The 25,721-nt window shown below is 40.0% G+C and overlaps 1 protein-coding gene and 1 non-coding gene across 2 annotated transcripts in view; one reads left to right on the top strand and one right to left on the bottom strand.

Annotated features, from left to right (window-relative positions):
• UBR3 (ubiquitin protein ligase E3 component n-recognin 3) overlaps positions 1-25,721 on the top strand; it is a 240,891-nt gene that overhangs the window by 18,254 nt on the left and 196,916 nt on the right. The gene's annotated exons all lie outside the window — the stretch shown is intronic.
• TRNAP-GGG (transfer RNA proline (anticodon GGG)) lies at positions 962-1,037 on the bottom strand. The gene has a single exon. It is a non-coding gene; the product is annotated as a tRNA-Pro (tRNA).

The raw sequence follows: 25,721 nt of genomic DNA, 5'->3' as shown, positions 1-25,721 counted from the left end.
TTTAATTTAGAAAATTAAATTCAACAGGGTGATATTGATCAACAAGAGTACATAGGTTTCTGCCTAACCAGGCGGTGGCATAGTGGATAGAGCGTCGGACTGGGATGTGGAAGATCCAGATTCGAAACTCCGAGGTCGCCAGCTTGAGCGCGGGCTCATCTGGTTTGAGCAAGGCTCACCAGCTTGAGCCCTAGGTCGCTGGCTTGAGCAAAGGGTCACTTGGTCTGCTATAGCCCTCTGGTAAAGGCAAATATGAGAAAGCAATCAATGAACAACTAAGGTGCTGCAGAGAAGAACTGATGCTTCTCATATCTCTCCCTTCCTGTCTGTCTGCCCCTATCTGTCCCTCTTTCTGACTCTCTCTGTCTCTGTCACACACACACAAAAAAAAAAGAGAGAAAAAGAGTACGTAGGTTTCAGGTAAACATTTCTCCAGCATTTGAACAATTGATTATGTTGTATACCTATCATCCAAAGTCAAATCATTAATTGTATTTTAATTTATTTGTGTTCATTGATTATATAGGGAGAATGTTAGAGTTAGTATTGATATGTATGCATATGTTTCATGAGAAGGTTGTGTATGCAAGGTGGTCCCCCTACCCTCTCTGCCCCAAATGCTGATGAAGCCAAGAGACCAAAGAATGAAGTAGAAAAATTCAGCTTACTGATTTACAGTTTTTTTTTTTTTTTCCCTGAAGCTGGAAACGGAGAGAGACAGACTCCCGCATGCGCCCAACCGGGATCCACCCGGCACGCCCACCAGGGGCGACGCTCTGCCCACCAGGGGGCGATGCTCTACCGCGACCAGAGCCACTCTAGCACCTGGGGCAGAGGCCAAGGAGCCATCCCCAGCGCCCGGGCCATCTTTGCTCCAATGGAGCCTTGGCTGCGGAAGGGGAAGAGAGAGACAGAGAGGAAGGAGGGGGGGTGAAGAAAGCAAATGGGTGCTTCTCCTATGTGCCCTGGCTGGGAATCGAACCCGGGTCCCCTGCACCCCAGGCCGACGCTCTACCACTGAGCCAACCGGCCAGGGCCTGATTTACAGTTTTAATAGGGAACTTATTGGTGGAAATGGAGTCCTTTTACGGAGTCCTGAGAAAAGCATTTGAGAGACTCATGTAAGGGAGATTGAAGGTCCCTGGTAAGATTTATTGGGGTTGAGTCCCTGGCCGGGTTGCTCAGTGGATAAAATTTCATCTTGCTGAGCAGGTATCTCAGGTTGAATCCCAGTCAGGGCGTGTAAGAGAAGTAATCAGTGAGTACACAACTAAATGGAAAAATAAAGTGAACAACCAGTTGTTTTCCTTTGCTTCCTCCTCCTCCTTTTTTTTTTTTGAAGATTTTATTGATTTTAGAAAGAGAAGAAAGTGGGGAGGAGCGGGAAGCATCAACCTCACTTGTGTGCCTTGACTAGGCAAGCCCGGAGTTTCTATCCGGGTCGATACTTTATTCATGTGCTACCACAGGTCAGGCTTCTTCCTTCCTTTATTAATATGTAGTGGCCCTGGCCATTTGGCTCAGTGGTAGGGCGTCAGCCTGGTGTGTGGAGGTTCCTGTTGGATTCCTGGTCAGGGCGCACAGGAGAAGTGACCATCTGCTTCTCCACCACTCCTCCTCCTCCTTCTCCTCCTCCTCCTCCTTCTCTCACTCTCTCACTCTCTCTATCTCTCTTCTTCTCCTGCAGCCATGGCTCGAATGGTTTGAGCAAGTTGGCCCTGGGCGCTGAAGTATGGCTCCATGACTTCACCTCAGGCACTAAAATAGCTTGGTTGCAGAGCAACAGAGCAGCAGCATTGTCCGGTAGCGGGCTTGCCGGGTGAATCCGGTCTGGGTGCATGTGGGAGTCTGTTTCTTTGCTTCCCTGCTTCTCACTTAATTAAACATAAATCTAGTTACCTCTGCTAACAATCTCACAGAAACAGAGTTAGAGTTGGCAGTAGGACAAAATGGATCCCCACATGGTTCACCTCCCAGACCCCCTGTTTTACATTCCCTTAAACAATAGACCAGGCTTCTTTAGGGTTGATCAGGAGACCAAAGGGACCAGTTACCAGGGGCTCTGGCACCAGGGCAAGTTAAAAGATAACATTAAGAGCACCTAGCCTCTGAGGAAGGGCAAATAGTGAAGGAAGGATTAGTAGTAGTTCTTGATTAACCCAGAGCCTATGTAGGGGGAAAGGGGAGAGGTCAGGGTTCAGGCAGATTAGTTTTAAAATGGAGTCATCTTTTCAAGATGGAGTCAGCACTATTTGCACAGTGTGTGTGTGTGTGTGTGTGTTTACATGGATTACTTGTGAACTTTTCTTCCTCATTGATCTGGAGTTTTCTCTACAGCAATATCTATCTAACTCTCAAGTCATGAATTCAAACAAAGGAACACAACACTCCTTGTGATTCAAGAGTTTGGAGGAAAAAGACGAGTTGGAAATTTTTTGTTCTCTTCTGCATTCATTGTACTTTTTTCATTGCAAATTTACTAAAAATAGTGTAATCAGATTCTACTCAGTGTAGATGATTCCACTTTAACTAGAAGTGTAATTTTTAGTTATCTTTATTTTTTAGTTATCTTTATTTTATTTGTATTTTTTGTGATGGAGACAGAGAGAGGGACAGATAGGGACAAACAAGAAGGGAGAGAGATGAGAAGCATCAGTTCTTCTTTGCGGCACCTTAGTTGTTCATTGATTGCTTTCTCATATGTGCCTTGACCGGGGGTCTACAGCAGACCGAGTGACCCCTTGCTCAAGCCAGCGACCTAGGGCTCAAGCTGGTGAGCCTTGATCAAACCACATGAGCCTGCATTCAAGCCGGCGACCTTGGGGTTTTGAACCTGGGTCCTCCATGTCCCAGTCTGATGCTCCATCCACTGCACTACCTCCTGGTCAGGCTAGTTGGTTATCTTTATTTTAATGAGGTTTAGCTACAATTAGAGCAACTTGGAAGCCTTATTGAATTGTAAATAGTTTTTCTAATCACTTTATGTTACATAATACTCTTTAAAGTTATTTAAAAAATGTTTATTGTATTGATTTTAGAGAGAGAGGAAGGGAGAGAGGAAGAGAGAGACAAGAACATTGATCTGCTACTGTATGTTCCCTGACTGCGTATTGAACTGGCAACCTCTGTGCTTCGGGACAGTGCTCTAAGGCCCGTGGTCGGCAAACTCATTAGTCAACAGAGCCAAGTATCAACAGTACAACGATTGAAATTTCTTTTGAGAGCCAAATTTTTAAAACTTAAACTATATAGGTAGGTACATTTCTTACCGAGGTAGCGCCCACACGTGGTATTTTGTGGAAGAACCACACATAAGGGGCCAAAGAGCCGCATGTGGCTCGCAAGCCTCAGTTTGCCAACCAGCACCTTAGGAACTGAGCTTTCTGGCTAGAGCTAAAACTGTTCTCAGCTCTGAAACATTTTCAATATACAAACAAATATGGAAATAATATCACATATTTTTGTACTCAACACTGAGATTAATAGATGTTAACCTTTTGCCATATTTGTGTTAAAGCCTTTTTTGATTAAAAAACTGAAGGTCATCTTCTTCTCCCTTCCTTTCTCTTTCCCTCCAGTGAGGTTACCATTATCCTGAAATTCCTGTGTCATATTCAGGGATGTTTTTGTACTTTTACTACATTCAAACTATATATTTGTTTTAGTGTTAAAATTTTACATAAGTCATTTTATATTGTATGAATTATTTTGCACTTTTCTCTTTTCATTTACTATTTTGTTAATATAGGCTAGTTCACTCATTCATAACTATTGTTTAGCATTGTATGGTATGATTAAACCATAGTTTGCATATCTAGTTTTTTGCTGAGGGACAGTTAGATGCTTCACATTTTTTATTGTTTCCAAAGGGCTGCAGTGAACATCTTGCATGTGTCTGTTTGTATAGATATATCAGAATATATCTGATATATTCAGGACTTGTCTTTTCACCATGTATTATATAATAGTGTAATAGAAGGTTTTAAAGTAAAAATATAGGTTTTTTTATAGTTTTTATTATACCTTTTAAAAGCAATTCTCTCTCTTGTTTAAAAATGCTTATATCTTCTAAAAGATTTAAGGTTTTTACATTTCATATTTAGGTCTTGAATTCAACTGGAATTTATCTTTGCATATAACATGAGCTTGAAATTTAATTTAATTTTTTTCAATATGAGGATTGAGTTTAGTACCATGTATTGAACAGTCATTTTCTTTCTCTATAGATCGATAGTGTCACCTCTGTCACATACCAATTTCCTATTTGTCCTAAGCTTTCTGTTGTAGTGATAAGTCTTTTGCAATATCATATTACTTTAATTATTGTAAGATTAGAATAAGTCTTGATATGGCAGGATTTCCCTTATTATTATTCTTCAAAAGAATCTTGGCTGTTCTTTGTTCTAAACTTTTTCATTTGAATTTCAGGATCAGCTTGTCAAGTTCTGTGAAAAATCCTAGTTAAATATTGATTGGAATCACATTATATTTGAGCACATTCCTTAAGGAGACATGTACAAGGATACCCATTGTAATACTGTTTAAAATAGGGGAAAGTTGGAAACAATGAAGATTAGTAAGTAGTTTAATCATGCAGTGGAGTACTTTACAATAGAATACAAATATTGCCATCTTTAGAGTACTGTGTCTGCCTATTTATGAGGATAGGTTGTTTTTCTTTCAAAAATCTCCATAAATTGCTTATCTTTTGTTAGATTTGTCCCTAGATATCTTTTCATTTTTGTTTACTATAAATGGTATCATTAAAATTTCTAATTTCTTGTTTATTGATTTAAAAAAAATATTTTTTTCAGAGACAGTGAGAGAGAGTTAGAGAGAGGGATAGACAGGACAGACAAACAGGAATGGAGAGATGAGAAGCATCAATCATTAGTTTTCTGTTGGGCATTGCAACACCTTAGTTGTTCATTGATTGCTTTCTCATATGTGCCTTGACCGCGGGCCTTCAGCAGATTGAGTAACCCCTTGCTCGAGCCAGCGACCTTGGGCTCAAGCTGGTGAGCTTTTGCTCAAACCAGATGAGCCTGCTCTCAAGCTGGCGACCTCGGGGTCTCGAACCTGGGTCCTCCATATCCCAGTCCGACGCTCTATCCACTGCACCACTGCCTGATCAGGCTAATTTAAAAAATATTTCGCAGAACTTTTCAAATGCTTTTGATTTTTTATGTTGATCAAGCAACCTTCTGAAGTCTCTTTTAGTAGTTAATCTGTAGATTTTCTTATTTATTAGTGCTTACTATATGTCAGGAATTCACATCTATCTCATTTAACATTCTCAGCAAGCCTTAGGGATCAAATATAGTTTTAGGGAAGTAACATGACCAAAGTCACACAGTTATTATTCACATACATTTCTGTTCACATCTGACTCCTGTGTTTTTAGCCTCTACTGCCTCTGTTGAAACTGCATACTGGTGAAAGTTAAGGAAAACTTTACAAAGCATTTGAGTTTGATCTGGGAGGAGAGGACAGGATGAATAGAAGAAACATAAAATACAAAGCTTCACAGGCATGAAAGAATGTGGTATAATCAAATACTAGAGTAGTTTTCACTCTCAATCATGAATAATATAACTGGGTAGAGAATTTTGACATTTTTCCCTTGCACTTTGAAGATACAATTTGTTGTCTTCTGGTCTCTGCTGTTGAGAAGTCACATTTAGTCTAATTGTTCCCTTGTAAGTAATCTGCTTTAAGTAATTGATTGCTTTTTAAAAAAATTAATTAATAAATTTAGACAGTTAAATTTAACAGAGTGACATTGGTCAATCAGTACATAGATTTAGAGAAAAAAAATGTCAACATCATTTGGACAGTCGATTATGTTGTATACCCATCACCCAAAGTCAGATAATCTCTGTCACCCTATATTTTGTTTCTCTTTAAGCCCCTCCCCTCCCCCCTTCACCCTCCTCTCCTTGGTAACCAGTGCACTTTTATCTAAGATTTACTTTCTGGTGACCTGTAACTTCACTAAGATATGTCTAGGTGTGGCTGTATTTGTTGGGCTGGTTCTAGATGAGAATTTGTGTCTCTCGTCATTTTTTTTTTTTAAACCGAGGCAGAGATAGACAGGGACAGACAGACAGGAACGGAGAGAGATGAGAAGCATCAATCATCAGTTTTTCGTTGCGCGTTGCGACTTCTTAGTTGTTCATTGATTGCTTTCTCATATGTGCCTTGACCGCGGGCCTTCAGCAGACGGAGTAACCCCCTGCTGGAGCCAGCGACCTTGGGTCTAAGATGGTGAGCTCTTTGCTCAAGCCAGATGAGCCCGCGCTCAAGCTGGCGACCTCGGGGTCTCGAACCTGGGTCCTTCCGCATCCCAGTCCGACGCTCTATCCACTGCGCCACCACCTGGTCAGGCTCTCGTCATTTTTGAAACTTGCCAGCCACTGTCCCTTTGAATTTCCAGTCTAGCCCATTCTTTATTTTCTGTTTTGTAACTGCTATAACATATTTGTTGGTTCTTCTCATTCTGTCTTAATAGAGCTTATTCATTTTCTGAATGAGTTTATTTATTTTGCTGAATTGGGGACAGTTTTCTCAGATTTGTTTTCTTTCTTTTTTGTTTTTTTGCAAAGAGGGGGGTAGGGACAGACAGCCAGAAACGGAGAGAGATGAGAAGCATTAATCATTAGTTTTTCGTTGTGACACCTTAGTTGTTCATTGATTGCTTTCTCATATGTGCCTTGACTGTGGGGCTACAGCAGACCGAGTAACCCCTTACTTGAGCCAGTGACCTTGGTGACCCACGCTCAAGTTGGTGTCCTTGGGGTCTCGAACCTGGGTCCTCTGCATCCCAGTCTGACGCTCTATCCACTGCGCCACTGCCTGGTCAGGCCAGATTTGTTTTCTAAATAATCTCTTCTTTAACTGTATCTAAACTGCTATCTAGCTTGTCTATTGAATTTTTAATTCAAATAAATCTATTTTCCATTCTAGAAAAATCTTTAATATTGACCTGTTCTTTTTTTTTTTTGGTCTTATTTATTCTTAGTTAAGGTTTTAAGTCCTTTTACACCTTTGGTGATTTAAAAAAATATATTTTTTTGTTTTTTTCAGAAATTTTTGTTCTAAATTTTGAAAGTTCTTTTGGGGGAAGCAAACCTACTGTTCATTTACTAATGATATGCTTGTTAGATTGTTTTTGTGTGTTTTAAATTTGGGAATATAAACTTTTTTTAGTGTTTGTATCTGAAGCCATCCATGGGTGGAGTAGAGTAGGAGTGCTTTTACTGTGAGAATACCTCACAGAAACAAATAAAGGTGGTCTGAATATACATGTCTTTACGTGGATATTAACAAGTCCTTGTATAGATAACTTAATTTCTTTTGGGTAAATACCTAGGTGTGTAATAAGTGGATCATATGATAGATGTATATTTAACTTTTAAAAGTTGTGGTTTATATATATATCATAAACTTTGACATTTTGAAATTTTAAAGTGTACAATCCAGTGGCATTAATTATATAACTTTAAAAAATTTATTTCAAAATTGAATTTATTAGGGTGGCATTGGTTCTAATTACATAACTTTTAAAGAAATTTTTAAAATGTTTTTCTATTTGGGTGTTCCCTTTTTGTTTTCTGTGATTTCTTTTTTGCCCATGGGTTATTTAGAAGTTTGGAGGAATTTTCAGATTATATATTAGAAACTAGTAATTTCTAGTTTTAATTCTGTGATAATCAGAGAATACACTTATATAATATCAATTAATTTTAGGTTTCTTTTTTTTTTTTAAAGATTTCTTTCATAGCCCAGAATATGATCTGTCTTGGTCAGTTTTCCATCTGCACTTGAAAAATGTGTGTATTCTGTTATTTGGTGTAGTGTTCTATAAATGTCAGCTTAAAGTGATTGATAGTGTTGTTAAGTTCTGCATTATTACTGATTTTCTGTGTACTTGTTTTATTTATTCCTGAGAGAGGAGTGTTGAAGTCTTCAAGTATAATTGTAGATTTGTCTCTTTCTCCTTGCAATTGTCAGTTTTTGGTTCTTACATTCAGAAGTTCTCTTACTAGTTGTACACTTAGGATTGTGATGTCTTCTGGTTAATTGACTCCTTTATTATTATAGCATGTCCTTTTTATCCCTGGTAATTTTCCTTGTTCTAAAGTTTACTTTGTCTGATACTAATATCTTTCTTTTGATTAGTATCAAATAGTACTTTTTTTTTTTTTGTATTTTTCTGAAGCTGGAAACGGGGAGAGACAGTCAGACAGACTTCCGCATGCGCCCGACCGGGATCCACCCGGCACGCCCACCAGGGGGCGATGCTCTGCCCCTCCAGGGCGTCGCTCTGCTGCGACCAGAGCCACTCCAGCGCCTGGGGCAGAGGCCAAGGAGCCATCCCCAGCGCCCGGGCCATCTTTGCTCCAATGGAGCCTTGGCTGTAGGAGGGGAAGAGAGAGACAGAGAGGAACGGGGGGGTGGAGAAGCAAATGGGCGCCTCTCCTATGTGCCCTGGCTGGGAATCGAACCCAGGTCCCCCACACGCCAGGCTGACGCTCTACCGCTGAGCCAACCGGCCAGGGCCTAAATAGTACTTTTAAGAATCTTTTTTCTTTTAACCTCTTTGTGTCTTTTTATTAAAGCCCATTTCTTGTTGGCAATTGATCTTATTTTAAAAAATATTTATTGAACGTATTGTGGTGACATTGATTAATGAAATTATGTAGATTTCAAGTGTACAATTCTGTAATACTCATCTGTATATTGTATTGTGTAAAGCTCTTCTATCTCCCCCCAACCATTTTCCCTCTTGTAATCACTTGTCAGTGTTTATGAGGTTTTTAATTTTTTCCTTAATATCTTCACCTTTTTCACCTGGCTTCCCAATCCCCGCACCTGACAGCTGTCAGTCTGTTTTTTTCTGTATCTGAGTCTGTTTCTTTTGGTTTATTTATTTTGTACATTAGATTCCATATATAAGTGAAATCATATGGTATTTGTCTTTCTCTGATTGGCTTATTTCAACTTAGCACAATACTCTCCAGGTCCATCCATGCTGTTGCAAAAGGTAAGATTTTCTTCTTTTTTTAGAGTTAAGTAGTATTCCATTGTGTAATTGTATCATAGCCTTTTTATTTATTTTAATTTTTTTATTTTTAATTTTATTTTAGTAAGAGGAGGGGAGGCAGAGACACATTCCCTCCCACATGCATCCTGATGAGGATCCACCTGGTAAGCCCACTAGGGGGTGATGCCCAGCCCATCTGGGGCCCTTGCTTTGTTGCAACTGGAGTCATTTTTCAGCACCTGAGGCGGAGGCCATCAGCCACTTGCTCTAATGGAGTCATGACCAGGGGCCAACTCAGTCTAATTGAGCTATGGCTGCAGGAGGAGAGGGAGAGGGAGAGGGAGAGGGAGAGGGAGAGGGAGAAAAGTGAGAGGGAGAAAAGTGAGAGGGAGAAAAGTGAGAGGGAGAAAAGTGAGAGGGAGAAAAGTGAGAGGGAGAAAAGTGAGAGGGGAAGGGGTGGAAGCAGATGGGCACTTCTCCTGTGTGCCCTGGCTGGGAATGGAACCTGGGACATCCATACGCAGTCTGATGCTCTACCACTGAGCCAACCAGCGAGGGTCACCACAGCTTTTTTTATCCACTCATCTACTGATGGGCATTTGGGCTGCTTTCGAATCTTGGCTATTGTAAATAATGTTTAGGCAGTTTTCTTGTTGGGCCTTTTTTATGCAATGTGATAATCTCTGGCATTTACATTTAATATGATTAGATTTAAATCTGTCTTGCTATTTGTTTCCTATTTATTTCATAAATCTTTTGTTTGCTTTTTCCTCTTTTCTGTCTTCTTTGCATTGTGCATTTATCTCTTTTGTTGATTTAGAACTGGTTATCATCTTGTTATTTTACTAATTGCTTTATGACAGTGGTTCTCAAACTTTTTGAAGTCAGGGCGCATTTAAAATCCTACAAATAATTGTAGGTGCACTATATACAAATTTCTGAGAAATATGTTATAATAATTAAGTCAAGTATTAAAGAAAAAAAATAAAGTCCAAGCATGCTTTTATGGTAAACAAAATAAATATGACAAAATTAAATTTACTCTGACATTAAAAACATTTATGTTATATTTTTTGTTATGCTTTTTAGAATTTGTAAAAAAGGGGATAAAAAATAAAAAAAATGACAAAAAGTTATCTATTTATATATATATAGATACATTCTTAGTAAGATTTAGTAAATTTGGCCGGTTCTGGCGTGTGTTGTTTTTCATTCTTGTGTTTATGTGAAACATGAGCCTGATGTGTCCTAGCAATTTCTTCAATGTTTGGGCATATATTTGAAAGGCAAACTCTCATTTCCTCATCAATACATTGAAGAATTCATCTCTTTTTACTCTTAATTGTGTTGAGTGCAGAAAACCCTCACCATACATATCATCTTAACTTTACACCAAACAAAGGATAGAAGAAACTTGCCTCCAGTCTTTCTGGGGAACATGGGGGGTAGTGTAAACAATCCAGCACCACAGCTTAACAGCCTTTTGCAACCTAATCAGGCAAGTGAGGTGGGGGGTTGGGCACACTGTCAGTTTATAGCCTATTCCCCACACCTCTGTCCCCCAAAAATCTAAACTCCAAAATCCCTGTTGGTGTTTTGGCCCCCAACAGGCACATTTTTCTCTGAAATACCATAGGGCGCACTTGGAGATCTTCTAGGGTACACCAGTGCACCCTGGCACACACTTTGAGAACCACTGCTTTATGATATAGTTATATATCTTTAGCTTATCATACTCTATCTTCAGTTATATCATACTACTTTATTTGTAGTATAGAAATATGGTAATAGTTTGTTTCTCTTTTTTCTCTCTAGGCTTTTATACCGTTGTACAATATATATATATGTATATATATATATTTTTTATTTTTTATTTGTTTTACACAGAGACAGAGAGTCAGAGGGATAGATAGGGACAAACAGACAGGGATGGAGAGAGATGAGCAGCATCAGTCATCAGCTTTTTGTTGCGACACCTTAGTTGTTCATTGATGCTTTCTCATATGTGACTTGACTGTGGGCCTTCAGCAGACCAAGTTACCCCTTGCTTGAGCCAGTGACCTTGGGCTCAAACCAGAGGAACCCGCGCTCAAATTGGCGACCTTGGGGTCTCGATCCTGGGTCCTCTGCATCCCAGTCCCAATGCTCTATCCACTGCGCCACCGCCTGGTCAGGCTATATTTTTTATATATATCATAAACCCCTGAATACTATTATTTTAATTTATACAATAAATTTCTAATAGATTTTAAATAATAAAAAAATCATACTCATCTTGTTACCATTTCTAGTTCTCTTTGTTTCTATTTGTAACTCCATGTTTTTATCTGGTATCATTTTCCTTTTGCCTAAGTGACTTACTTTAACATATCTTGCTTGCAGTGTGGGTTTGCTAGTAAAGGAATCTTTCATTTTTTTGTATGTTTGAAAATGGCTTCTGCTTTTATTTTTCATTTGATTTTGAAAGATAATGTCTCTGTGTATAGGAGTCTAGTACTTTTTTTTTTTTTTCTGAAGCTGGAAACGGGGAGAGACAGTCAGACAGACTCCTGCATGTGCCCGACCAGGATCCACCCCACACGCCCACCAGGGGGCGATGCTCTGCCCCTCCGGGGTGTCATTCTGTTGCGACCAGAGCCACTCTAGCACCTGGGGCAGAGGCCAAGGAGCCATCCCCAGCGCCGGGGCCATCCTTGCTCCAATGGAACCTCCACTGCAAGAGGGGAAGAGAGAGACAGAGAGGAAGAAGAGGGGTAGAGGTGGAGAAGCAGATGGGCGCTTCTCCTGTGTGCCCTGGCCGGGAATCAAACCCGGGACCTCTGCACGCCAGGCCGACGCTCTACCACTGAGCCAACCGGCCAGGGCCTGGAGTCTAGTACTTTAAAGATATTGTTTCAGTATCTCTTTGCTTGCATAATTTTCTAAGAGAAATTTGCCTCATTTTATTCTTTTTTCTGTGCCAAACCTAACCTGTCTTTTTCTATGACTGCTTTTCAGATTTCTTTTAAATCCCTGCTTATGAGAAATTTGATTATGATGCACTTAGTGTAATTTCTTTTATGTTTCTTGTGCTGCTTGGGTTTGTTGAGCTTCTTGGCCTTATGTGTTTATCATTTTAACCAAATTTTGAAAAAATTCGAACATTATTTCTTCATATATTTTTATACCATCTCCTATTTTGGGGGCTTGTATTACATGCATATTAGACTGTTTGAAGCATAGCTCATTGATATCTAAAATTTTCTTTGAGGACTTTGTCTTTTTTTTTTTTTTTTCTGAAGCTGGAAACAGGGAGAGACAGTCAGACAGACTCCCGCATGCGCCCGACCGGGATCTACCCGGCACACCCACCAGGGGCAATGCTCTGCCCACCAGGGGGTGATGCTCTGCCCATCCTGGGCGTCGCCATGTTGCGACCAGAGCCACTCTAGCACCTGAGGCAGAGGCCACAGAGCCATCCCCAGCGCCTGGGCCATCTTTGCTCCAATGGAGCCTTGGCTGCGGGAGGGGAAGGGAGAGACAGAGAGGAAGCGCGGCGGAGGGGTGGAGAAGCAAATGAGCGCTTCTCCTGTGTGCCCTGGCCGGGAATCGAACCCGGGTCCTCCGCACGCTAGGCCGACGCTCTACCGCTGAGCCAACCGGCCAGGGCGACTTTGTCTTTTATTTTTGTTAATTTCTATTTCTATATTTTCAGACACATTCATCTTTTTTTTGCCCTATTCAATGTTAATGTAATCCAATGTATTTTTTATCTCAGACATTATAGTTTAATCCCTAGAAGTTCAACTGCCCCCCTTCTTTATCCAAGTAAGAGGAGAGGAGATAGACTCCTGCATGCGCCCCTAACCAGGATCCACTTGGCATCCTCTGTCTGGGGCCAATGCTCTGCCCATTTGGGGCCATGCTTGCAAACTGAGCCATTTTTAGTGCATGAGGTGGAGGCTGCAAGGAGCCATCCTCAGCACCCAGGCCAGTGTGCTCGAATCAATGGAGCCATGACGGCAGGATAGGGATTGTGGAGAGGGGGAAGGGTGGAAAAGCAGATGGTTGCTTTTCCTGTGTGCAGTGACTGGAAATCGAACCTGGGATATCCACATACTGGGCTGACACTCTACCACTGAGCCAACTGGCCAGGGTCTAGAAGTTCAACTTTTTTTTATATCTTCTATATCTCTACTTAACTTTGAACATGTGGAATACTGTTATTATATAGTAACTTTTAATGTTCTTTTTGCTAATTTTAATGTGTTAATTCTAGATCACTTTTGATTAATTATTCTCATTATAGATTTTTCTTCCTTATATTCCAGACATTTAATGCATGACACTGTATATTTTACCTTGTTGAATACTTGATATTTTTTCTACTTATAAATATTTTTGAATTTTGGTTTGATATAGAGTTAATTTTTAGAAACTGTTTCTTTCAAGTCTTGCTTTTATGATTTGTTAAGTGGTTCTGGAGAAGTGCTCAATCTAGGGCTAATTATTCCCTACTACCAAGGAAAGTACCTAATGTCTCATGAATTATGAGTTTTTTCAGTCTAGTTGATGGGAATGGATACCATTCTTGGTCTTATATGTGGGCATGTACTGTCCTCGAATCCTTTCAGATACTTTTGTTTGCTTGGGCTGGAGTAGTTTATACTTATGTTCTGGTCTGTACTCTGATAACTACTCAGATTTCTGGAATTATTTCTCTGCAGTTCTTTTCTCTTTGGAACTCTGCTCTATGAGCTTAAGCCGTTTTGATTTTCCTGGACTCGGTTTTGTCTCTTCAATTCAGGAAGTTTGCCTGGCTCTATTTAGTTCTCCTGTGTTGTGGCCTTCAAACTCTCTCAAGGAAGTAAGCTGTGACACTTTTATAGGGCTTACTTCATTTGCTTCCCACTTGTCAGAGATCATTGTCCTTCATTGCCTAATATCCAGTGTCTTGAAAACCATTGATTGGTATATGTTATCTGTTTTGTTGTTGTAGTTATGGTTGAGGGTGTACAGTGCCTGTTACTCCATTTTGGGCTGAAGTGCAAAAACACTGAAGTGCAAGATTTTTTAAAGCCTTTATTTTGATACAGGTTTTATTTAACTCGCTTTTATTAAAAAGTATATTGTTTGAGTGAAGAATAGTATTATAGTATATTTTTTCTTTTAGAGTTAAATAATACTTTGATTATAACAGATTGAAGAAAAGGCAGTATTGCCCATCTCTTTTAGAAAACAAGTGTTTTTAAATTAAATGCTTAACTCATTAATTATGTACATATTTGTAGTACAGTATTATATGCTATATTCTTATAGCTGTATTTACCTTAATCAATCAGTTAAATGAACTGTCTTCTGTATCTGTGCTCCCAGAAAATCTGTTGTTGTTTTTCTGTAATGGGAATATATTCTCTCTTTCTAGAGAAGGGGCCCACATGTGTTAGATTTCTACCCTCATCTGCTTTCATGGGTAGATTTTCCTGAAAAAAGGTAGTGACAGGTTTCTTAATTTTTAGGTTAGATACTTGAAGCTTGTTATTTATAAGATTAGTCTGACATTTGGGAGTTAGAATTTACACGGTATCTTTCCATCCTTTTACTTTTAACTTAAGTATATTTTAATGTATTTAAGTATATCTGTATGCATTTTCTTCACTAGATTTATTGTGGTGATAATTTCCCAGTATGTACAACTATCGAATCATTATATTGTACATCTGAAACTATAATAATGTTCTGTGTCAGTTATTGTCTCAGAAAAGTGTATTTATTATAGAGAGGATATATTTGGATTTTGCTTTTTCAATCCAATCTGACAGTCTCTGTCTTTTAATTGGTATGCATAGACCATTTACATTTATTGCAGTCCTCAATATGGTTTTATTACCATTCACCATCTTGCTAGGTTTCTATTTTCCGTTATATTCTGTTTCCTTTAGACAACAATCTGGGAGATAATAATTTTGACCTTATTTTATCGAGGAGAAAGTTAAGGGTCTTGCTCAAAGTGTAGTAACTGACATTGCTGGGATACAGATCTTCTGAATTGGAGTCTGTTGAATAAATATTGTTTTGAAATGTAAACCACTCTTTTGCTTACTGATTAACACATTTTCAGAGGTTCTCCTATTGCCTGTAATTTATCCTCCATAGTTACTTTTTCCTGGCAATTATTTATAGTCAGAGGGCAATGTAGTTTAATCTTTCTAGGCTTTAGGCTGCTTATTTGTGTGTACATACAATTTTAATGGTACTACATACCCTGGAGATAATTTACTATCAACTCTTAGTTTTGTAGTTGATATTTATCTTGAAGCAGTGGTTGAAATCTCTGTTTTTAAATACTTCTCTCATAGTTTAAGAGTACTGGCCTCAGTGATGCCACGGACCAGCTCGGCTCCTAAAAAACGATGGGACCCGGAGGACTCTTCAAAATGCCTGGCAGTATCCGAGTGCCCCATAGCCCCAGTTTGCTTTATTATATAGCCATATGCAAATCAAGGACCTTGATACAAAGTTGCACATCCAAGGCTAAGACAGGAACTCTCCCAAGGCAAAAACAGGATACATTAGTGAAATCTACCAACATCTGAAAACAAAGAGTCAGAGGAAGGGGATGTAAACTGCTTCCAGCAACCTAAGGAAGCAAGTGAAGTGGGTGCAGATACTCAGCATCATAGCCAAATATGGAGATGGAGGGGGGAGAACTTAGCCTTTTGCTAAGCCTCGAATCTACAATGACTTTTTGCCATTTACGGTCCACAACACAGTGATTTATAGACCAATGGATTAATTTGATTCATAGATTAGGAAGACTTGAAATTTTTTTAGTTGACTTGAGGAGGGGGGAGGGAGAGAGAGAGGGGAAGGAAGAGAGAAAGAGAGAGAGAAACATCAACTCGCTGTTCTGCATAGTTCCAGTTAGTTGTACACTCATTGATTGCTTCTTGTATGTACTCTGACTGGGTGATTGAACCCACTTCAGTGTGCTGAGATGAAGTTTTATTCACTGGGCCACCCGGCAGGGTCCAGATTAGGTAGACTTGTGCATTTTTGATTCTATGGCTATATATCTTTTGGATCTTTGTAGGACGTGGAGTTCAAAGACTACTGCCTAGGCCCTGGCCGGTTGGCTTAGCGGTAGAGCGTCGGCCTAGCGTGCGGAGGACCCGGGTTCGATTCCGGGCCAGGGCACACAGGAGAAGCGCCCATTTGCTTCTCCACCCCTCCGCCGCGCTTTCCTCTCTGTCTCTCTCTTCCCCTCCCGCAGCCAAGGCTCCATTGGAGCAGAGATGGCCCCGGGCGCTGGGCATGGCTCTGGCCTCTGCCTCAGGCGCTAGAGTGGCTCTGGTCGCAATATGGCGACGCCCAGGATGGGCAGAGCATCGCCCCCTGGGGGGCAGAGCACCGCCCCTGGTGGGCGTGCAGGGTGGATCCCGGTCGGGCGCATGCGGGAGTCTGTCTGACTGTCTCTCCCTGTTTCCAGCTTCAGAAAAATGAAAAAAAAAACAAAAACAAAAAAAAAAACAAAACAAAGACTACTGCCTAGGAGTCGGCTGCTTGTTTTTGTAAATAAAGTTTTATTGAAACACATTTATTTATATTGTTCATGGTTGTTTTCACTCTGCAGTCAGACTTGAGTAGTTGTGACAGAAACTATTTGCCTCTCAAAGCCTAAAATATTAATATTTACTATCTGGCCCAGTAATAAAAAAGTGTCAAAAAAAAAAAGTGTTGTCTCCTATAATAGAACCATGTTTTTTTTAATCTAGAAATCATATTTTTTCCCCAACCATTTAAAATTGTTGCAAACCTGTGAATAGCTTAAATAAATAATAAATTTAAATAACCTGTGAATAGTTTAAATAAATAATTTGAGGTTTCATCCAAACCAAACTACCATGAAAGGATATTAATTTTCAAAAGACATGTGTTTGGCTTAATACTGCCTTTTTGTTTATCATATACTAGTGTAAGCATAAGTAACAATCATTTGAATTCTAGTTTGAAAGGTGAGAGGGAGGCTGAGAAAATGGTGAAATAAGGAACCCAGGAAGGGGGAACAGGTTAGGTGAACAGAGATCACAGAGAACTTGGACTGGGCAGGAGGCAATTTCTGAGAACTTTCCATTTTGCCTAGTAATACCTCATTATTTATTACCGATCAGCGTTTATTATTAGCTACGAATAGGGTTTTTTTTTTTTGTCAGGTAATTGCAAAGATATGCTGGTTCTTAAAATGTGAATATATTTTCTTTTTCCTTATAAAGGGACTTAGTTTATTTGAAATCTGAATGAATTTATGTATTTTGTTTATATGTTTATGTATATATACACAGAAGAGAATGAGGAAGAGAAGAAAAAGAGAAACTTGAATAATTTGGTTGAAAGATCTCCTGAGTACAGGTTTCCTCTGCTAACTGAAAATACAGTATTCCTATTCAACCTTTTGTGAGTAGAAATGGCATACACTGAAGAAGCAATTACCATTAATTTATATGGAAAAAAATTTGAGCATTCCCAGACCCCAAAAATAACTTACCAAATCATACCAAATAACACATAAAACCTAAAATAACACTAACGTATAGTAGGAGCAGGAATGATATGATAAATACACAGCTTGTATAAAGTAGAAGTAATGTATGCATAATTTCACTTACCAGAATTGGGAAGACAGAGAGCACACAGGAAGGCTGAGAGGTGGTGATGATGGTGTGTTAGGCAGAGTCATTGGAAGTTGGGGTGGTGCAAGGTACAGGAGACTAGGGTCTAGGAGAGGAAGCAGAGGGTCGTCTTTTAACATCTCATTGCCTGAATCGATCAGGGCAAGACAGGTTACTTCTATGTCTGCCTGTCTCAATATTCAAAGTCAGGGTTCAAGGTTAGGCGTTTGCTGTGGCTGATGTGGAAACCTTGATATATGATGGCATGCTTGCCTGCTTAGACTGGCAGATTTTTCTATCATGCAATTCTTTTTTTTTTGTATTTTTCTGAAGTGAGAAGCAGGGGTAGGGGGGGAGGCAGACAGATAGACTCCCGCCTGCACCCTACCGGATCCACCTGGCATGCCCACCAGGGGGCGATGCGGGGCCCCTCTGGGGCGTCGCTTTGCTGCAACCAGAGCCGTTCTAGTGCCTGAGGTGGAGGCCATGGAGCTATTCTCAGCGGCCCTCTCCACAACTTTGCTCCAGTGGAGCCTTGGCTGTGGGAGGGGATGAGAGAGATAGAGAGAAAGGAGAAGGGAGGGGTGGAGAAGCAGATGGGTGCTTCAACTGTGTGCCTTTGCCAGGAATTGAACCTGGGACTTCCACATGCTGGGCCGATGCTCTACCACTGAGCCAACGGGCCAGGGCCTATCATGTAATTCTTCGTAGGCTCAGACATCCTTGAGTTCTGTCCTAAACCTACATGCCGTTGCAAAATTAAAGTCATACTTTTCTGCAATCATTGCAACAATCTTAGTGAAAATCTCATGCAAGTGCTTCACCTTCAGTTCCTGGATGACTTCATTTTCGGGCCATTTGCTAATGCATTAGGTTTTTGGTTCATATCCTTTCCTTTTGCAATTGTATTAGTTCTTCATCTGTGAGTTGTTAATCATGGGATGCTAAAACCTGTTCAACATCATCTTTGTTAGCTTCTACAAACCCAGTCTTCTTAAAGTCACTATTGCCATATTTATGATTGTTAGTTTGAAGCTGCTAAAATTGTTTATTGCTCTATGACAGTTTTCTAAAAATGCTATTTCTCATTGAGGCTGTTAGCCTGTTGAAAGCATCTCCATGGTTAGTGATTGCCAATTTTATATTGTATTCTTTCCAGATATATATTTTTTAATTCAGTGAGGGGAGGGGAGGCAGGGAGGCAGACTCCTGCATGTGCCTTTACAGGAATCCACCTGGCAAGCCCACTAGGGGGCGATGCTCTGCCCATCAGGGGCCATTGCCCTGTTGCTCAGCAACTGAGCTCTTTTTTTAAATTAATTTATTGTGTTTACATAGATTCTAATGTCACCCATGTTCCCCGGTACCTCCCCCCTGTCTCCCTCCCCGTAATGCCTTCCTTCCGTCCCTCCAGGATTTGCTTTACTGCTCTTGTCCCATCCTATCACCCTATCATCCCCTTTCCCCCCATCTGCTTTCCTTCTGAATCCTTTGATCCCGCTTCTGTCTCTATTCCGCTCCTCAGTTCATATTGTGTGTCAGATTCCTCATATGAGTGAGGTCATATGATATTTTTCTTTCCCTGCCTGGCTTATTTCACTTAACATAATAGTTTTTAGTTCCATCCATGTTGTTGCAAAAAATAATATTTCCTTCCTTTTCATGGCCCCATAGTATTCCATTGTGTATATGTATCACAGCTTTTTAATCCAATTGTCCACTGACGGACACTTGGGCTGTTTCCAGATCTTGGCTATTGTAAACAACACTGCTATAAACATGGGAGTGCATGGTGCATTTCTCTTTTTCAAACTGTGCTATGGTATTCTTGGGGCATATTCCTAAAAGTGGGATGGCTGGGTCAAAAGGCAGTTCGATTTTTAATTTTTTGAGGAATCTCCATACTGTTTTCCACAGTGACTGCACCAGTCTGCATTCCCACCAGCAGTGCAGGAGGGTTCCCTTTTCTCCATATCCTTGCCAGCACTTACTCTGTGCTGTTTTGTTGATGAGCACCATTCTTACTGGTGTGAGGTAATATCTCATTGTGGTTTTAATTTCCATTTCTCTAATGGTTAGTGATGTTGAGCATTTTTTCATATGCCTATTGGCCATCTGTATGTCCTCTTTGGAGAAGTGTCTATTCATCTCTTTTGCTCATTTTTGATTGGATTGTTATCTTCCTGGTGTTGAGTTTTACGAGTTTTTTAATAAATTTTGGTTATTAACCCCTTATCAGACATATTGTTGAATATGTTCCCCCATTGTGTGGTTTGTCTTTTTATTTTGTTCATATTGTCTTTAGCTGTGCAAAATCTTTTTAGTTTGATACAATCCCATTTGTTTATCCTGTCCTTTATTTCACTTGCCTGTGGAGATAAATCAGCAAATATATTGCTGTGAGTGATGCTGGAGAGCTTACTGCCTATGTTTTCCTCTAGGATGCTTATGGTTTCACGATTTACATTTAAGTCTTTTATCCATTTTGAATTTATTTTTGTGAATGGTGTGAGTTGGTGGTCTAGTTTCATTTTTTTGCAGGTAGCTGCCCAATTTTCCCAACACCATTTGTTAAAGAGGCTGTCTTTACTCCATTGCATGCTATCACTACCCTTGTCAAATATCAATTCTTCATAAAGGTGTGGGTTTATTTCTGGGTTCTCTGTTCTGTTCCGTTGATCTATATGCCTGTTCTTATGCCAGTACCAAGCTGTTTTGAGTACAATGGCCCTGTAGAATAACTTGACGTCTGGAAGTATGTTACCACCCACTTTATTCTTCTTTTTCAAGATTGCTGAGGCTATTCGTGTTCTTTTTTGGTTCCATATGAATTTTTGGAATATGTGTTCTATATCTTTGAAGTATGTCCTTGATATTTTTTTTTCTTTATTTTTTTTCCTGAAGCCGGAAACGGGGAGAGACAGTCAGACAGACTCCCGCATGCGCCCGACCGGGATCCACCCGGCACGCCCACCAGGGGTGACGCTCTGCCCACCAGGGGGGATGCTCTGCCCCTCCGGGGGGTCGCTCTGCCGCAACCAGAGCCACTCTAGCGCCTGGGGCAGAGGCCAAGGAGCCATCCCCAGCGCCCGGGCCATCTTTGCTCCAATGGAGCCTTGGCTGCGGGAGGGGAAGAGAGAGACAGAGAGGAAGGAGGGGGTGGGGGTGGAGAAGCAAATGGGCTCTTCTCCTATGTGCCCTGGCTGGGAATCGAACCCGGGTACCCCGCACGCCAGGCCGACGCTCTACCGCTGAGCCAACCGGCCAGGGCTGTCCTTGATATTTTAATAGGAATTGCATTGACTTTATAAATTGCTTTGGGTAATATGGACATTTTAATGATGTTTATTCTTCCTACCCATGAATACAGTATATGCTTCCACTTGTTTGTATCTTCCTTGATTTCTTTTATCAATGTTTTATAATTTTCCAAGTACAAATCTTTAACCTCCTTGGTTATATTTACTCCTAGGTATTATATTTTTTTTCTTGCAGTAGTGAAGGGAATTTTTTTCTTAATTTCTCTTTCAGACAGATCATTGTTGGTGCATAAAAATATCTCTGATTTCTGAGTATTAATTTTATATCCTGTCACCTTGCTGAATTCATTTATCAGGTCCAGTAGTTTTTTGACTGCAACTTTAGGTTTTTCTAGGTACAGTATCATATCGTCAGCAAATAATGATAGTTTTACTTCTTCTTTTCCAATTTGGATGCCTTTTATTTCTTTTTCTTGTCTGAGTGCTGTGGCTAAGACCTCCAGAACCTATATTGAATAGGAGTGGTGAAGGGGGCACCCTTGTCTTGTTCCTGATCTTAAGGGGATTACTTTTAACTTTTGCCCATTGAGTATGATGTTGGCTGTGGGTTTGTCATAGATAGCCTTTATCATGTTGAGGTATGTATGTTCCCTATATTCCCACTTTGCTGAGAGTTTTGATCATAAATAGTTGTTGGATTTTATTGAATCCTTTTTTGCATTTATTGATATTATCATGTGGTTTCTCTCCTTCCTTTTGTTTATGTGATGAATCACATTGATTGATTTGTGAATATTGTACCAGCCTTGCCTCCCAAGAATAAATCCCACTTGATCATGGTGTATGATTTTTTTCATATATTGCTGGATCTGGTTTGCTAATATTTTGTTGAGAATTTTAGCATCTTAATTCATCAGGGATATTGGACTATAGTTTTCTTTCTTTGTGTTGTCTTTGCCTGGAATCAGAATTATGCTTGCCTCATAAAAAGAGCTTGGGAGTCTTCCTTCCTCTAGAATTTTTTGAAATAGCTTGAGAAGGATACGAGTTAGTTCTTCTTTGAATATGTGGTAGAATTCGCTTGTGAAGCCATCTGGCCCAGGGCTTTTGTTTCTTCGGAGTTTTTGATGACTGTTTCGATCTCATTTGTTATAATAGGTCTGTTTTCTGATTCTTCCAGATTGATTTTTGGAAGATTATATTTCAAGGAATTTGTCCATTTTACCTGGATTGTCTAATTTTTTGGCATACAGTTCTTTATAGTATTTTCTTACAATATTTTGTATTTCTGTTGTGTCATTGTTATTTCTCCACTCTTATTTCTAATTTTATTTATTTGAATCCTCTCTCTTTTTTTTCTTGGTGAGTCTGGTTAAAGGTTCATCAATCTTGTTTACCCTTTCAAAGAGCCAGCTCTTGGTTTCATTGATCCTCTGTATTGTTTCTTTAACCTCTATGTCATTTACTTCTGCTCTGATCTTTATTATTTCCTTCCTTCTAATACCTTTGGGCTTTACTTGCTGTTCTTTTTCTAGTTCTTTTAGATGCAGTGTTGTTTATTTGTGCTTTTTCTAGCTTCTAAAGGTATGCCTGTAGGCTATGAATTTCCCTCTAAGTGCTGCTTTTGCTGTGTCCCATAAATTTTGAGTTGTTGTATGCTCATTATCATTCGTTCCTAGGAATTTTAAAATTTCTTCTTTGATCTCATTGTTAACCCATTTGTTATCTAATTAAATGCTATTTAGTTTCCATTTGTTTGAGTATTTTTCAATTTTTTTGTTGTGGTTGATTTCTAGTTTCATGTCATTGTGATCAGAGTAAGTGCTTTATATGATTTCAATCTTCTTAAATTTGTTGAGACCGCTTTTGTGCCCTAACATGTGGTCTATCCTAGAGAATGTACCATGAGCACTTGAAAAGAATGTATATTCTGCTACTTTAGGGTGTAAGGTTCTGAAGATAGCTATTAAATCCAGTTGAGCTAGTGTGTCCTTTAAGTCTGCTATTTTTTTTGTTAATTTTCTTTCTTGAGGATCTATCTAGTGATGTTAGTGGGGTATTGAAATCTCCTACTATTATAGTATTGCTGTTGATCTCGCCCTTTATATCTAACAAAGTCTGCTTTATATGATATATTTAGGTGCTCCTATATTAGGTGCGTAGATATTGATAATGGTGATATCTTCCTGTTGGATTGTTCCCTTTATCATTATGTAGTGACCTTCTTTATTTCTTACTATAACCTTTGTTTTAAAGTCCCATTTGTCTGATATAAAAATTGCTACCCCAGCTTTTTTTTATTTCCATTTGCATGAAATATTTTTTTCATCCTTTTACCTTCAGTCTATGTGTAACTTTTGTTTTGAGGTGTGTCTCTTGTATACAGCATATGTGTGGGTCCTGTTTTCTTTTTTTTTTTTTTTTTTTCCATTTTTCTGAAGCTGGAAACGGGGAGAGACAGTCAGACAGACTCCCGCATGCGCCCGACCGGATCCACCCGGCACGCCCGCTAGGGGCGACGCTCTGCCCACCAGGGGGCGATGCTCTGCCCATCCTGGGCGTTGCCATATTGCGACCAGAGCCACTCTAGCGCCTGAGGCAGAGGCCACAGAGCCATCCCCAGCGCCCAGGCCATCTCTGCTCCAATGGAGCCTTGGCTGCGGGAGGGGAAGAGAGAGACAGAGAGGAAAGCGCGGCGGAGGGGTGGAGAAGCAAATGGGCGCTTCTCCTGTGTGCCCTGGCCGGGAATCGAACCTGGGTCCTCCGCACGCTAGGCCGACGCTCTACCGCTGAGCCAACCGGCCAGGGCTGTTTTCTTTTTTTTTAATTTATTTTTTACAGAGACAGAGAGTGAGTCAGAGAGAGGGATAGACAGGGACAGACAGACAGGAAGAGAGAGAGATGAGAAGCATCAATTATTAGTTTTTCATTGCGCGTTGCAACACTTTAGTTGTTCATTGATTGCTTTCTCATATGTGCCTTGACCGCGGGCCTTCAGCAGACTGAGCAACCCCTTACTGGATCCAGCGACCTTGGGTTCAAGCTAGTGGGCTTCTTGCTCAAACCAGATGAGCCCACGCTCAAGCTGGCGACCTCCGGGCCTCGAACCTGGGTCCTCTGCATCCCAGTCCGATGCTCTATCGCACTGCACCACCGCCTGGTCAGGCGATGGGTCCTGTTTTCTTATCCATACAGTTACCCTATGTCTTTTGATTGGATCATTTAATCCATTTACATTTAAGGTTATTACTGATATGTAGTTGTTTATTGCCATTTTAATCTTTAAAGCTATATTCCTCTTTTATTATATACTTTTCCTGTTTTGTTCTGTTTACAACAGGCCCCTTAATTTCTTGTAACATTGGTTTGATTGTAATGAATCCTTTGAGTTTTTTTTGTCTGGGAAGCTTTGTATTTCTCCGCCAATTTTAAACGATAATCTTGCTGGATAAAGTAGTCTTGGTTGTAGGCTCTTGTTCTGCATTTCTTTGAATATTTCTTGCCATTCCCTTCTGGCCTCAAGTGTTTCTGTTGAGAAGTCGGATGTCATCCTTATAGGGACTCCTTTGTAGGCGATAGCCTTTTTTTCACTAGCAGCTTTTAATATTTTCTCTTTCTCTTAGCTTTGATATTTTAATTATGATGTGTCTTGGTGTAGATTTCTTTGAGTTTCTTTTTTTTTTTATTTTTTTATTTTTTTTTATTTTTTTTAATAAATTTTTATTAATGGTAATGGGATGACATTAATAAATCAGGGTACATATATTCAAAGAAAACATGTCTAGGTTATTTTGTCATCAAATTATGTTGCAAACCCCTCGCCCAAAGTCAGATTGTCCTCCGTCACCCTCTATCTAGTTCTCTGTGCCCCTCCCCCTCCCCCTAACTCTCCCTCCCTCCCTCCCATGTCCTCCCTCCCTCCCATGTCCTCCCTCCCCCCCCACCCTTGGTAACCACCACACTCTTGTCCATATCTCTTAGTCTCATTTTTATGTTCCACCAATGTATGGAATCATGTATTTCTTGTTTTTTTCTGATTTGCTTATTTCACTCCTTATAATGTTATCAAGATCCCACCATTTTGCTGTAAATGATCTGATGTCATCATTTCTTATGGCTGAGTAGTATTCCATAGTGTATATGTGCCACATCTTCTTTATCCAGTCTTCTATTGAAGGGCTTTTTGGTTGTTTCCATGTCTTGGCCACTGTGAACAGTGCTGCAATGAACATGGGGCTACATGTGTCTTCACGTATCAATGTTTCTGAAGTTTTGGGGTATATACCCAGTAGAGGGATTGCTGGGTCATAAGGTAGTTCTATTTGCAGTTTTTTGAGGAACCACCATACTTTCCTCCATAATGGTTGTACTACTTTACAGTCCCACCAACAGTGAATGAGGGTTCCTTTTTCTCCACAGCCTCTCCAACATTTGCTATTACCCGTCTTGTTGATAATAGCTAATCTAACAGGGGTGAGGTGGTATCTCATTGTAGTTTTGATTTGCATTTCTCTAATAACTAATGAAGCTGAGCATCTTTTCATATATCTGTTGGCCATTTGTACCTCTTCCTGGGAGAAGTGTCTGTTCATGTCCTCTTCCCATTTTTTTATTGGATTGCTTGTTTGTTTGTTGTTGAGTTTTATGAGTTCTTTGTAAATTTTGGATATTAGGCCCTTATCTGAGCTGTCGTTTGAAAATATCAGTTCCCATATAGTTGGCTGTCTGTTTATTTTGATATCAGTTTCTCTTGCTGAGCAAAAACTT

The sequence above is a fragment of the Saccopteryx bilineata genome, chromosome 5 (genome assembly GCF_036850765.1).
Source record: "Saccopteryx bilineata isolate mSacBil1 chromosome 5, mSacBil1_pri_phased_curated, whole genome shotgun sequence".
NCBI lineage: Eukaryota > Metazoa > Chordata > Mammalia > Chiroptera > Emballonuridae > Saccopteryx > Saccopteryx bilineata.
This window is presented reverse-complemented; position numbering and strand designations above follow the sequence as displayed.